Here is a 13352-nt window from a genome sequence, read left to right as displayed (position 1 = left end):
TTAATGTAATTGGGGCTTGGTGGAGTGGGGGCGTTAATGTAATTGGGGCTTGGTGGAGAGGGGGCGTTAATGTAATTGGGGCTTGGTAGGGTGGGGGCGTTAATGTAATTGGGGCTTGGTGGAGTGGGGGCGTTAATGTAATTGGGGCTTGGTGGAGAGGGGGCGTTAATGTAATTGGGGCTTGGTAGGGTGGGGGCGTTAATGTAATTGGGGCTTGGTAGGGTGGGGGCGTTAATGTAATTGGGGCTTGGTGGAGTGGGGGCGTTAATGTAATTGGGGTTTGGTGGAGAGGGGGCGTTAATGTAATTGGGGCTTGGTGGGGTGGGGGCGCTAGGGTAACTTGGGCTGCGCTTGGACTTGTGATCTGTGGAGGGAGCGGGGTGGTGCCGCCCCCGGGGAGCGGGGTGGTGCTGCCCCCAGGGAGCGGGGTGGTGCCGCCCCCCGTGCCGCCCGAGTTTAACGAGGTGACGATGTAGGACCAGAACTGCGCCACGTCACGTGCTCTGGCGCTCGTGCTGTTAAATAGCACGTGAGGCAGCTCGGCTGATGACGTAGTTGTCGTGATGGGATGACCTTTAAAGTGGTAGTTCAAGGTCAAGTACTTGCTGGAATACAGCGAGGTGAGGCTGTGGGAGGGTGTTGTGTGAGGGGCAAACGTGGTGGGTGGGTGTGTTGTCGGTGTCAACGTGACCTTTGAAACGTATTTCACTTGTGTGCTGACCTCCGTGACCTTTGACCTTTGCGTTGTTCCTTGTTCAGAATTTATTTGTGACGTCTGCCCCGAGCTGACCTCTGACGTCAGCTGTGACGTCACGTGTGGCAGGTGCTGTAGCAGGCTGGACACGAGTGACCGCAGGACGCTGGCCGGGATGGTCTGGTACTGGGGACCCAGCACGTGCAAGTACTGGTCAGTCTGACGCGACTCTAGTGACGTCACAGGACTGTGATAAGCGGGAAGGGGCTGCGGGGGTGTGTCGTGTGACGTCACCAATGGCTGCTGTGACGTCATGAAGCTGGCTGTATGGCTGTCGATGGCAGGTGACGTCACATCTCGCACGGGTGTTGAGGTCACGTGAGTTGTACCTCTTGCGTCAGGTGATTTAGAACGTTTTTTGAACTTGGCCATGATGTAATCGACCGTCTGGCCGGCCACTGTGGGGAACGACCCACGGGGCAACATCCAGACAAACTTGAGCACGGCCTGCATCGTTTCCTGGCCAACATGGCGCTTTCTGACCCGTCCCTTGACCCCTCGCTTGACCCGTCCCTTGACCCGTCTCTTGACCCCGGGCTCTCCCAACTGCCTGATAACTTGCTCGGAATTTTTCAAATTTTTGGCTAAGTTCCAAACACGAGGGTAATCTTGACCTTTCTCAAGGTCGTGCTGTGGTGACTGTTGACCTTTCTCAAGGTCATGCTGTGGTGACTGTTGACCTTTCTCAAGGTCGTGCTGTGGTGACTGTTGACCTTTCTCAATGTTGTGCTGTGGTGACTGTGGTTCTAAACAGTTGCTGTCGTCACAATGACGTGTGGCCAGTTTTTTCCGTATTGTGGTCCTACAAGCCAGTTTGTGTCGATGTGGCTGCAGCTTCTTGCACGCGAGGTGTGAGCGCTTGATGTGGTGTTCGCGTGAGTTGATCTGACACCGGCTTTTGGCCCGGGGGTCGGGCAGACTCTGGCAGACGAGAAACTTGAGCTCCCTGAGCTCCCTGAGCTGCTGTACCACAGCTACATGTTTGACGACTTCCAGACTTTTCATCTCGGTCTTCGGTTGTGGGGGGTTATGTGACGTCATATGTCCCCCGACCTTGACCTTCCGTTTGACCCGCTGCCCGTGAGTGCCGACGAAGCCACCCAGCAGGTCACGGACCAGCACGGTCGGGCCGTGGTCCAGCCGCTCGTACAGCTCGGCCACCTGGGGGTCGGGCAGCAGGGGGTCGGGCAGCAGGGTGTAGCTCCGGGGGTCAGAGAGGAGCGTCTCGATCAGAAAACTCCGGAACTCCTCCACCTTGCTGCCGGGCGACGTCTGCTGGCTCCTGCTGATATTGATGGCCGCCAGAATACTATGTAGGTCAAGGCCGGTGAGTCGGGCGATCTGTGACTGGGGCAGGGACCAGCTCATGTACAGGGACGGTTCCAGGGGAGCGGATGTGTTGTAGAGTTGTGTGGTTGGTGGTAGTGGCGGCCGTGTGGTTGGTGGTGGTGGCGTCCGTGTGGTTGGTGGTCGTGGCGGCCGTGTGGTTGGTGGTGTTTTCGGTGTGGTTGGTGATGATGATGGTGTTCTGGTCGTGGATGTTGTGCTGGTGTGTGGTGGAGTTGTCCCCCTTGCCTCAGACAGACGAGTTGTGTCCCCTCGTCTTGCGGTCAGTGACCTTCTAATCACCTGCATAAAGGCCGCCATCTTGATTGGGTGGTCCGCTATATCGTCGGGTACAATGATTGTGGTGTTCATAAAGTTGATTGTTGTATGTGATTTTTGTGTTGGGGCGCTCTGTACGGGGGTGTTGTGTACGGGGGTGTTGTGTACGGGGTTGTTGTTTACGGGGGTGTTGGTGTTGTGTACGGGGGTGTTGTGTACGGGGGTGTTGGTGTTGTGTACGGGTGTAATGTGTGCGGGGGTGTTGTGTACGGGTGTTTTGTGTACGGGGGTGTTGGTGTTGTGTACGGCTGTTTTGTGTACGGGGGTGTTGTGTGCGGGGGTGTTGTGTGCGGGGGTGTTTATTATTTGTTGCACTGGAGCGTCTGCTGCAACCTGTGACCTTGACCCCATCCATGGGTAGGTGTTGGTGTGGCCGGGTCTGACCCCTGAACCCACCTGACTGTATTGGTGATCGAACCCTGATCTACCAATGGTCGGCTGTTGCCATGGTGACGGCTGTTGTGGCTGTCTTTGTTGGAAGCTGCTGGCTGTTGCTTGCAGCTGTGCACGTTGCCATGGTGACGGCTGTTGTTCCAGCGATGGTAAAGCGCGGGGAAATTGTGGACCTTTGCTGTTAGCCAGCCTATCTCTGCCAGGCTGGACGCCTTGCCGGAAACTCCCGGTTACCGGCTCTCTGACTGTGTTTTGATTGGCCGAAAGTGTTCCTGTTCCGTCTAGCCAGTCATGGTGAGGAATATTTCTTCCGGTCATGTGACCTTTGGGGGTAGAAAACCGGTAGCTTTGTGGTCTGTGTGGTGCATCGTCTGTGGGCCGGTAACTTTGTGGCCTGTGCTCCTGTGGCCTGTGCTCCTGTGGCCTGTGCTCCTGTGGCCTGTGCTCCTGTGGCCTGTGCTCCTGTGGCCTGTGCTCCTGTGGCCTGTGCTCCTGTGGCCTGTGCTCCTGTGGCCTGTGCTCCTGTGGCCTGTGCTCCTGTGCTCTGTGCTCCTGTGGCCTGTGCTCCTGTGGCCTGTGCTCCTGTGGCCTGTGCTCCTGTGGCCTGTGCTCCTGTGGCCTGTGCTCCTGTGGTCTGTGCTCCTGTGGCCTGTGCTCCTGTGGCCTGTGCTCCTGTGGCCTGTGCTCCTGTGGCCTGTGCTCCTGTGGCATGTGCTCCTGTGGTCTGTGCTCCTGTGGCCTGTGCTCCTGTGGCCTGCCGATGACGTCACTGTGTGTTTTATAGTTGGCCTTGCTGGGGCGCTCAACATTGCTTCTGGCACTAGGTCGATGTAGGGGGTCAAGGTCGAGGTGTGGGTCAAGGTCGAGGTGTGGGTCAAGGTCGAGACGTGGGTCAGGGTTGGTGTGTGGGTCGTTGTGGTTGTGCTGATCCACGGAGTAGTGATGTGGGCCGCTGGCTCTATCAACGGGGTCATTGACCTGACCCATGTGACCCGACCAACCATGAGGGCCGAGACGCGGCATGACGTAATCGTCACGTGATACGTGTCTGACCTGCGTCACTCCTCGCACCTGGTAGTTTGTGACGTCACCTCCAACTCCCGATATGACGTCATTTCCTCTCCTGGAGCTTCTCTGTGAACTAGGAAACCGGAAATTGCCGGCATTGTCAGACTGTCGTGCCGGTCTTTCTGCCGTGCCGGTCTTTGACCTGACCAGCTCGGTCACCAGCAGCTCCTGAAACTCAGCCGTGAAGCCGGTCCTGCCGTACGTGACCTTTAACCTCTCCCGCACAGCTGGGGGCAAAAGGTCAATCTGCTGCTTGAAGTAGCGGGTCTGTAGAGGGCTGGGGGTGGGCTTGCTCGGCTGATGGGCTGGGATTAGAAGTCGTGGATTAGGATTAGGATTAGATCAAGTGTTATCTTGTTCAATCTTAAAGCTTGTATGGTGCACGGTGTTTGGTTGTATGCTGTTCTCTGTAACACAATGTCGTGTTAAATGTCACACAATGCCATGTTAAATGTCACACACTGTCATGTAATGTGCTGGACACGCCACCTGTCATCAGAGACACATGACATGGAAATTTGGCTTAAAACGTCATCACTACGTCATCACTACACGCCCACAACAGGGGAGAGAACCGTTCAATCAAACACGTCAGGGGGGACAATCCTTCATTCCAAATTTAGACAAACAGTGCATTGATTACATGGACGCGTGCAACCACGGGTCACCAATGAGAGTGTCACCATTGTGTGTGTCACCATTGAGTGTGTCACCATTGAGTGTGTCACCATTGAGTGTGTCACCATTGAGTGTGTCACCATTGAGTGTGTCACCATTGAATGTGTCACCATTGAGTGTGTCACCATTGAGTGTGTCACTATTGAGTGTGTCACCAGTGTGTCACTATTCAATAAGTCACCGATAACACTGAACCCATATGCTTAACACAAACTTTGGTAAAGTAGAGATTAGCGTTAAAATCGTGTCATATGTCAGTGTCATATGTCAGTGTCATATGTCAGTGGCATGTGTCAGTGTTGTTAGGTTAGGATTAATGTATAGATCTAGTGATTATGATTAACTCCACACTTACTTTGGCGTCTGTGTCGGGCGTGATGTAAAATTGTGTCTCGAATCTTTGGGGAAAATAAGTTGAAGACACTTTGATGAGACACATTGATTAGACACAATGTAAGCTTAACAATGTATGTTAAAAAATGTAAGTTAAAGTATGTAAGTTTAACAATGTATGTTAAAAAGTGTAATTTAAAGTATGTAAGTTTAACAATGTAAGTTTAACAATGTAAATTTAACAATGTAAGTTTAACAATGCAAGTTTAACAATGTTAGTTTAACAATGTAAGTTTAACAGTTTACTTTGAAAGTAGTTTTGATTAGATGTTAAAAATTTTTATTACACAAAATTAGAAGACAGAAAAGAAAAGGACCTGCCACATGGGTGACACCACCTGACACCACCTGACACATATGACACCACATGACACCACATGACACCATATGACACCATATGAGACCACATGACACAACATGACACCATATGACACCATAAGACACCACATGACACCACATGACACCACATGACACCATATGACACCATATGAGACCACATGACACCACATGACACCATATGACACCATAAGACACCACATGACACCATAGGACACCATATGACACCACATGACACCGTATGACACCATATGACACCACATGACACCATATGACACCATAAGACACCACATGACACCATATGACACCATAAGACACAACATGACACCATATGACACCATAAGACACCACATGACACCATATGACACCACACTAACTAAAAAAACGTACTTTACGTCCAGGTGTAACTGGTGGTGACGTCACAATACTGGCGTTAGTGACGTCATTTGTTAGCTGGAGGTCTGCGTCACGTGACCATGTTGATAGTGTGTCTGCTTGTCTGTCCTTGTATGTGTCTGACCTTGACCTGTACGCCCTTGACCTGTCCACATCTCCAGTTAGTCTGGTAAAATCAGAAGGTCAACAATTCAAGAGATCCATGACAAGGTGTATGTGTGTGTGGTGTGTGGGATGTGTGGTATGATGTGTGGTGTGTGACGTGTGATGTGTGGTGTGTGTCGTGTGACGTATGTTGTGTGTGACGTGTGTGTGTGGTGTGTGTAATAAACCTACCTGTAGGACGCCGTGCACCATAATGACGTCACGAGGGCGAGGGCTAGAAAGAAGGACCGTGCAGGTGTCATCACCCCATGGAGAACCTGCAGGATGTCATACACATGTCATACACATGTCATATACATGGCATGCAGGTGTTATACATACGTTATACAGTTGTCATACACATGTCATACAGATGTCATACACATGTCATAAATACGTCATACACTTATTACACATGTCATATATGTGTAATAAAGATGACAAATGCATGTCATACAGATGTCATATAGATGTTATATAGATGTCCTACATTTTTCATATAGATATTATACAACATTCATAAAGATGTATATATATATATATATATATATATATATATATATATATATATATATATATATATATATATATATATATATATATATATATATATATATATATCATGCAGATGTCATATAAATATGTTACATTCATGTCATACAGATGTCATATAGATGTCATCCATGTGTCATACGGATGCCATACTAAAGTCATGGGAATAAATATACGCTCTATGGTCATCTCAATTAAAAAATCACATTTCCTAAAACAGTAATGTTTGAGTTATTATACCTGTAAAAGTATATGACGCAATCTTTGAACTCAAAACAAACACACATACACAGAGAACAGACTTATTTTTTTCTTTGACCTCAAAATAAGTGGTCTCTTCGTCGATTCAATTTAAGAGAACGAAATTGAGTTTCTCACATATATAGTATATGTGTATATAGTTAATTAAACAACGAAGTTTTAAAAAAAATACAAATCGTGTAAGTTAGAACATAAATTGAGTGATCTCTTACTAGACGATATCGTATCTATAATATAAGGCTGCTGGTGGTGGTGGTGGTGGTGGTGGTGGTGGTGGTGGTGTGTCCGTCAATTCACTCAGTTATTCCACCACCGCTAAGGATTTTCGAACCATAAAAGTAAACAACTTATCTCTGCATTTTTTTTCTCTCGTGAGAAAATGTAAAAATTCTAAATGTAAAAAAATAAATAAATAATAAATATCTCTGCAGTACTCTTAAATAGCATCACATTGTCTTATTATACGTTTAATAGAAAGATTTGTTTATATACAACTTCAATGTATTGTATAGTAGCCAAAGTTTTCATTTTTTCGCATAACGTGAAGAAAATATTAAATAAACGCACATTGCTAAAACATATTAAAATGAGCAATGTCAAATAATATTATCGCTTAGATTTAGAGAAAAACAACTTCATAAAAGAGCATTTTAATAACACGCTTTTATGTAATAATGCACTAAAAAGTAGAAAATAAATTATACTCTACTGTTTAAATTACAATAAAGGGGTCGTCCATAAATGACGTCACACTTGTAGGGGGCAGGTGGGGGGTCTGTAATTTTGTGACGGTATGTGATGAGGGGGGGGGGGGGGGGTCAGATGGTGTGACGTCACACTTTTGCATTATAAATAAACCGGGAGTGATCTCCCCTAAACTTTCTCGAATATTCTTATATAAAACAATAGGGGATGGGAACTCGGGATATAGTTATGATTTTTAATCCATTTTAAATACTTAAACTTTTTTAAAAATAGAATAGAATCTCATAGAAAAAAGAATTGCGCACCAAGCGAACGCCAAAACAAAATGTGCATAATAGTGCGGAATATTATTAATACTATTTAAATTTACAAGCGTTTTTTGAGAAATCAGAAATAGCTAAAATTACTACTTCCGGTCAACGGAAATTACTGAAAATGTGTTGTTGTTAGCAGCCGACCACGCCTCCAAGTTAGCGAGTAGTCCTACTATATCTAGATCTAGAACCTAGATAGATAAATCCCATGCATTCTCGAATTAGATGATCATTGAAGCTAAATAAAGATTTATATAAAATAATTAAGGCCTGAAATAGATTCTAGATGTAGAATTTACATTAAGTCTAGTGACCTAAATCTAGATCTAGATTCATAACTAACTTTTCCTTCCTTCGTCAACTGATCTGTAGATCTAGAGAAATGTATTGTATAATAAAATAAAAAGAACTGTTAAAACATTGATAATAGTGTTGAAACGTATTTAAAATAGCAAACGGACGTATTGTTAAAGTTATAGCCGACAGAAAATTAGCTTTATAACGCGTAAAAAATCTGAATGGGCAACGAAATCCGGCATTTATTGTACTAAAAAGTAAACAAATCATGTGACGTCACTATTCAGTCAAAGTAAAGCCATTCTTTTAAACTTTTATAACTAATGTGGTTAATATACCAATGAATAAATCTATAAATTAACGTCTTTAAATAAATTTGTGATTAACAGTGTGTCTGAAAACAAAAATTGTTTTCTACCTACATATTATTTTACAGCTCTACACATAGTACAGTTCTCTCCAGTATCCAATCAGACAAATAAATATTCAAACATGTAAACAAAGTTTTAGTAGTATAATAGAAGATAGATTGATAGATAGATAGATTGGATAGCTTTACTAATATTTAGGAAGAGACCCACGCTTTTCTTTATAGTAATTTAAATAGTAGTGTATAATTTATTTTCTACTTTTTACTGCATTATTACATAAAAGCGTGTTATTAAAACGTTTGTTATGTAAACATTTTTTTTTTTTGTAATTTACATGTTTTTATTTACAATAGAGTTACATGACTAAAGACCATTGCATGCCTATTGAACGTGATGACGCTTGTGGAGTAGTTGGACAGAACTGCCTACTAATTTGGTCAAATTTTTAAATTAATTCATAAAAAATTAATCAGGCGACAAATTTAAGCCAAATTGAATGTCATGCTGCATTGTCTTCATGTCTTGACCCACGTTCCAACTACGAACCGTATCTGTCAGGTAGAAGTGCCTGCAATTTCGCTCGGGCAGACAGACAGACAGACTGACGAGGAAGCGAGTTAAAAAAAAGCTTGTAAAAATGGATAAAAATATTAATGGCAGTAGAGTTTTAAAAAATTAATTACTTAAAATGTTTAATGATTATACCAAGGGAGGTGATTTAAAGAAAATTCAAATTATGCTAATAAAAAAAAGTGAATGCAAATTCCGCGGACGTCCAATAGAGCATTATTGTTGGAATAATATAATTAGCATGGATTGATAAAGTGCAATACGATGGGTAAAACACGGATATTTTAAATACTGCTTTTTGTTTATTTTATGGATAAGTTGGGGTATTATAGTTGTTCATTCAGTTGAATCAGGCGGATACGCCGCCCCCCCCCCCCCCCCCGGGCAAGACTGTGAGCACTATCCGTTTATGTTTGCATTTAAGTTGTGTTTATGTTATGAGTGTTGTGTTTGCGTTTTCGTTTTTTGCGTTTGCATTTGTGTTAATGTCAAAAACTAGATGGTCATCTTATGGCAAAAAGTAGATGGTAACCTTATGTCAAAAACTAGATGTCAAAATTAAATTGCTACCTTGTGTCAAAAACTAGATTGTTACCTTGTGTCAAAAACTAGATTGTTATCTTTTGTAAAAAACATAGATTGTTACCTTATGTTAAAACTCAATGATTACCTTATGTCAAAAACTAGATGGTTACCTTATGTCAAAAACTAGATGGTTACCTTATATCAAAAACTAGATGGTTATCTTATGTCAAAAACTCAATGGTTACCATATGTCAAAAACTAGATGGTTATCTTATGTCAAAAACTAGATGGTAACCTTTTGTCAAAAACTAGATGGTTACCTTATGGCTAGATGGTTACCTTATGATTATATGATTACCTTATGACTAGATGGTTACCTTATGACTAGCTGGTTACCTTATGTCAAAAACTAGATGGTTACCTTATGACTATATGATTACCTTATGACTATATGATTACCTTATGACTATATGATTACCTTTTGACTATATGATTACCTTATGACTATATGGTTACCTTATGACTAGCTGGTTACCTTATGTCAAAAACTAGATGGTTACCTTATGACTATATGTTTACCTTATGACTATATGATTACCTTATGACTATATGATTACCTTATGCCTAGATGGTTACCTAACGATTAGATGGTTACCTTATGTCAAAAACTAGATGGTTACCTTATGACTAGATGGTTACCTTATGACTAGATGGTTACCTTATGACTATATGATTACCTTATGACTATATGATTACCTTATGACTAGATGGTTACCTTATGACTAGCTGGTTAACTTATGTCAAAAACTAGATGGTTACCTTATGACTATATGATTACCTTATGCCTAGATGGTTACCTAACGATTAGATGGTTACCTTATGTCAAAAACTAGATGGTTACCTTATGACTAGATGGTTACCTTATGACTAGATGGTTACCTTATGACTAGATGGTTACCTTATGACTATATGGTTACCTTATGACTATATGATTACCTTATGACTAGATGGTTACCTTATGACTAGCTGGTTAACTTATCTCAAAAACTAGATGGTTACCTTATGACTATATGATTACCTTATGACTAGATGGTTACCTTACGATTAGATGGTTACCTTATGTCAAAAACTAGATGGTTACCTTATGACTAGATGATTACCTTATGACTATATGATTACCTTATGACTATATGATTACCTTATGACTAGATGGTTACCTTATGACTATATGGTTACCTTATGACTATATGATTACCTTATGACTATATGATTACCTTATGACTAGATGGTTACCTTATGACTAGATGGTTACCTTATGACTAGATGGTTACCTTATGACTAGATGGTTACCTTATGTCAAAAGCTAGATGGTTACCTTATAACTATATGGTTACCTTATGACTATATGGTTACCTTATGACTAGATGGTTACCTTATGACTAGATGGTTACCTTATGACTAGATGGTTACCTAACGATTAGATGGTTACCTTATGACTAGATGGTTACCTAACGATTAGATGGTTACCTTATGTCAAAAACTAGATGGTTGCCTTATGACTAGATGGTTACCTTATGACTAGATGGTTACCTTATGACTAGATGGATACCTTATGACTAGATGGTTACCTTATGACTATATGATTACCTTATGACTATATGGTTACATTATGACTATATGGTTACATTATGACTATATGATTACCTTATGACTATATGATTACCTTACCTGAACTTGGTGACAATCAAACGGTACATATCCGTGTCAGCGGTCTCTGGGAAGACAAAGGTGGACTGACACGTGGAGACAAGACGTATCGAGATCAACCTCACCCCCTCCAACGACCGCCCTCAAACCTCACGCCCCCCCCCCCCGTCCCACACACATGAACAATGATGTCCTTGACTGGGAGTGTCTAGATTGACGGGACGGCTGTTGTACATCTAGATTTAGTTGGGAACTACGGCTAGAGTGAAAGTTACGGCCGTCTAGATGTGACGTCACACAAATGACGAGGTAATGAGCGTTGAATAACCGGAAGTCGTTTATTGATGATTCAAAAAGGAATAATAAATACATTAAAAAAAAACGTTTATAATTTCAAGCTTTTTTAAATGCACTAAAAAGAAGAAAATAGTGCAATTTTTTACTTTCTCGTATATACGAGGTATAGAGAAAGTCTTGTAATCGTGCAAAAAAAAAAAATCGAGATTTTTGCAAATCTCGACGTTTTACATCTCACTGATACGGAAAAACATAATTTTGCAATCTTGTCCGTATGTCTGTGTGTCCGTGTGTGTGTGTGTGTGTGTGTGTGTGTGTGTGTCCGTGTGTAAACACGATAACTTGAGTACCGTTACAGCTAGGTTGATGAAATTTCATATACAAGTATTATATCAAAATCGTAGATCCGTATCAACTTTTGAGCGATTTCGGATAACCGGAAGTGGTACTTTTTCTACTTTGAATTTTTCAAAAGCCTATAACTTGAGTACTATTTCAGATAGATAAATGAAATTTCACATGTAAGTAAAAGATCTAATTCTCTACCTTCTGTTAAATTTTGAGTAATTTCCGTTGACCGGAAGTAGTACTTTACGCTACTTCCGATTTCTCAAAAAACTAATGTAAATTTATAAAGTACTAATACTATTGCGCACTATTATACACACCTTTATTAGGCGTTCGCTTGGTGCGCAATTGTTTTTTACTGAGATTTTATTCTATTTTTAAAAGTTTCAGTATTTAAAATGGATTAAAGATCATAACTATATCCCCAGTTACCATCCCCTGTTGTTTTATATAAGAATATTCGAGAAAGTTTAGGGGAGATCACTACCGGTTTTTTATTAAATATAAAATAATTTTTAAAAATAAAATAAATCTGCGGTTACTTTAAATGTAAAAAAATTTCTTTCTTTAAATATATCAATGCACTACTATTTATATCACTATAAATAAAAGCGTGGGCCGCTTGTTTAAATACTTATTATTATAGCGGCCTAACCTCCCCCCCCCCCCCCCCCCCCCGTCGCTACACGCCCAAGACTGCCGTGATGACGCGTGTGGATAGAACTGTCTACTAATTCGGTCAAAATATTAATTAATTCATAAAAAAATTAATTAGGCATCCAATTAAGTCAACTTTAATGTCATAATGCATTGTCTTCATGTCTTGACCCATGTACCAACTACAAACCGTATCTGTCAGTTAGAAGTGCCCGCAATTTCGCACGGGCGTTTCGATCTAGACAGACTGACGACAGAGGAAATGAGTTAAATAAAAGCTTGTAAAATGTCGCATATATTGAAACGGTCAGGTAACTTTGAAAACAGCCTCATGCCTTTTCTCTCCTATTTTCTGTATGAAGTTTTTACTTTCTGATATACCGAGTATAGAGGAAGTATAGAGGAAGTATAGAGGAAGTATAGAGGAAGTATAGAGGAAGTATAGAGGAAGTATAGAGGAAGTATTGTAATCGTGAAAAAAAAAAGGCTAACAAATCTCGATGTTTTACACCACCTCCTTGAATCGGAAAATCATAATTTTACAGTCTTGTCTCTCTCTCTCTCTCTCTCTCTCTCTCTCTCTCTCTCTCTCTCTCTCTCTCTCTCTCTCTCTCTCTCTCTCTCTCTCTCTCTCTCTCTCTCTCTCTCTCTCTCTCTCTCTCTCTCTCTCTCTCTCTCTATATATATATATATATATATATATATTATATATATATATATGTGTGTGTGTGTGTGTGTGTGTGTGTCTGTGAACAAGATAACTAGAGTACCGTTACAGCTAGGTTGATGAAATTTCATATATAAGTACCATATCGAATTTGTAGTTCTGTTTCAACTTTTTCAGTAACCGGAAGTGGAGCTTATTTTTTAAAAAGTTTTCCAAAAGCCTATAAATTGAGTACTGCGTGTGATAAAAAGATA

At 41.9% G+C, this 13352-nt stretch overlaps 1 long non-coding RNA gene across 1 annotated transcript; it reads right to left on the bottom strand.

The window, feature by feature from the left end:
• Positions 1-4915: 4915 nt before the first annotated feature.
• On the bottom strand, positions 4916-11211 carry LOC131936708 (uncharacterized). Its single transcript, XR_009386085.1, has 4 exons — positions 11151-11211; positions 6020-6105; positions 5678-5849; positions 4916-4956 (listed from the first exon to the last, which is right to left on the bottom strand). It is a non-coding gene; the product is annotated as an uncharacterized LOC131936708 (long non-coding RNA).
• Between the last annotated feature and the right edge of the window lie 2141 nt (positions 11212-13352).

Source organism: Physella acuta, unplaced genomic scaffold (genome assembly GCF_028476545.2).
Source record: "Physella acuta isolate Inbredline_101_S28 unplaced genomic scaffold, ASM2847654v3 ptg000186l, whole genome shotgun sequence".
NCBI lineage: Eukaryota > Metazoa > Mollusca > Gastropoda > Physidae > Physella > Physella acuta.
This window is presented reverse-complemented; position numbering and strand designations above follow the sequence as displayed.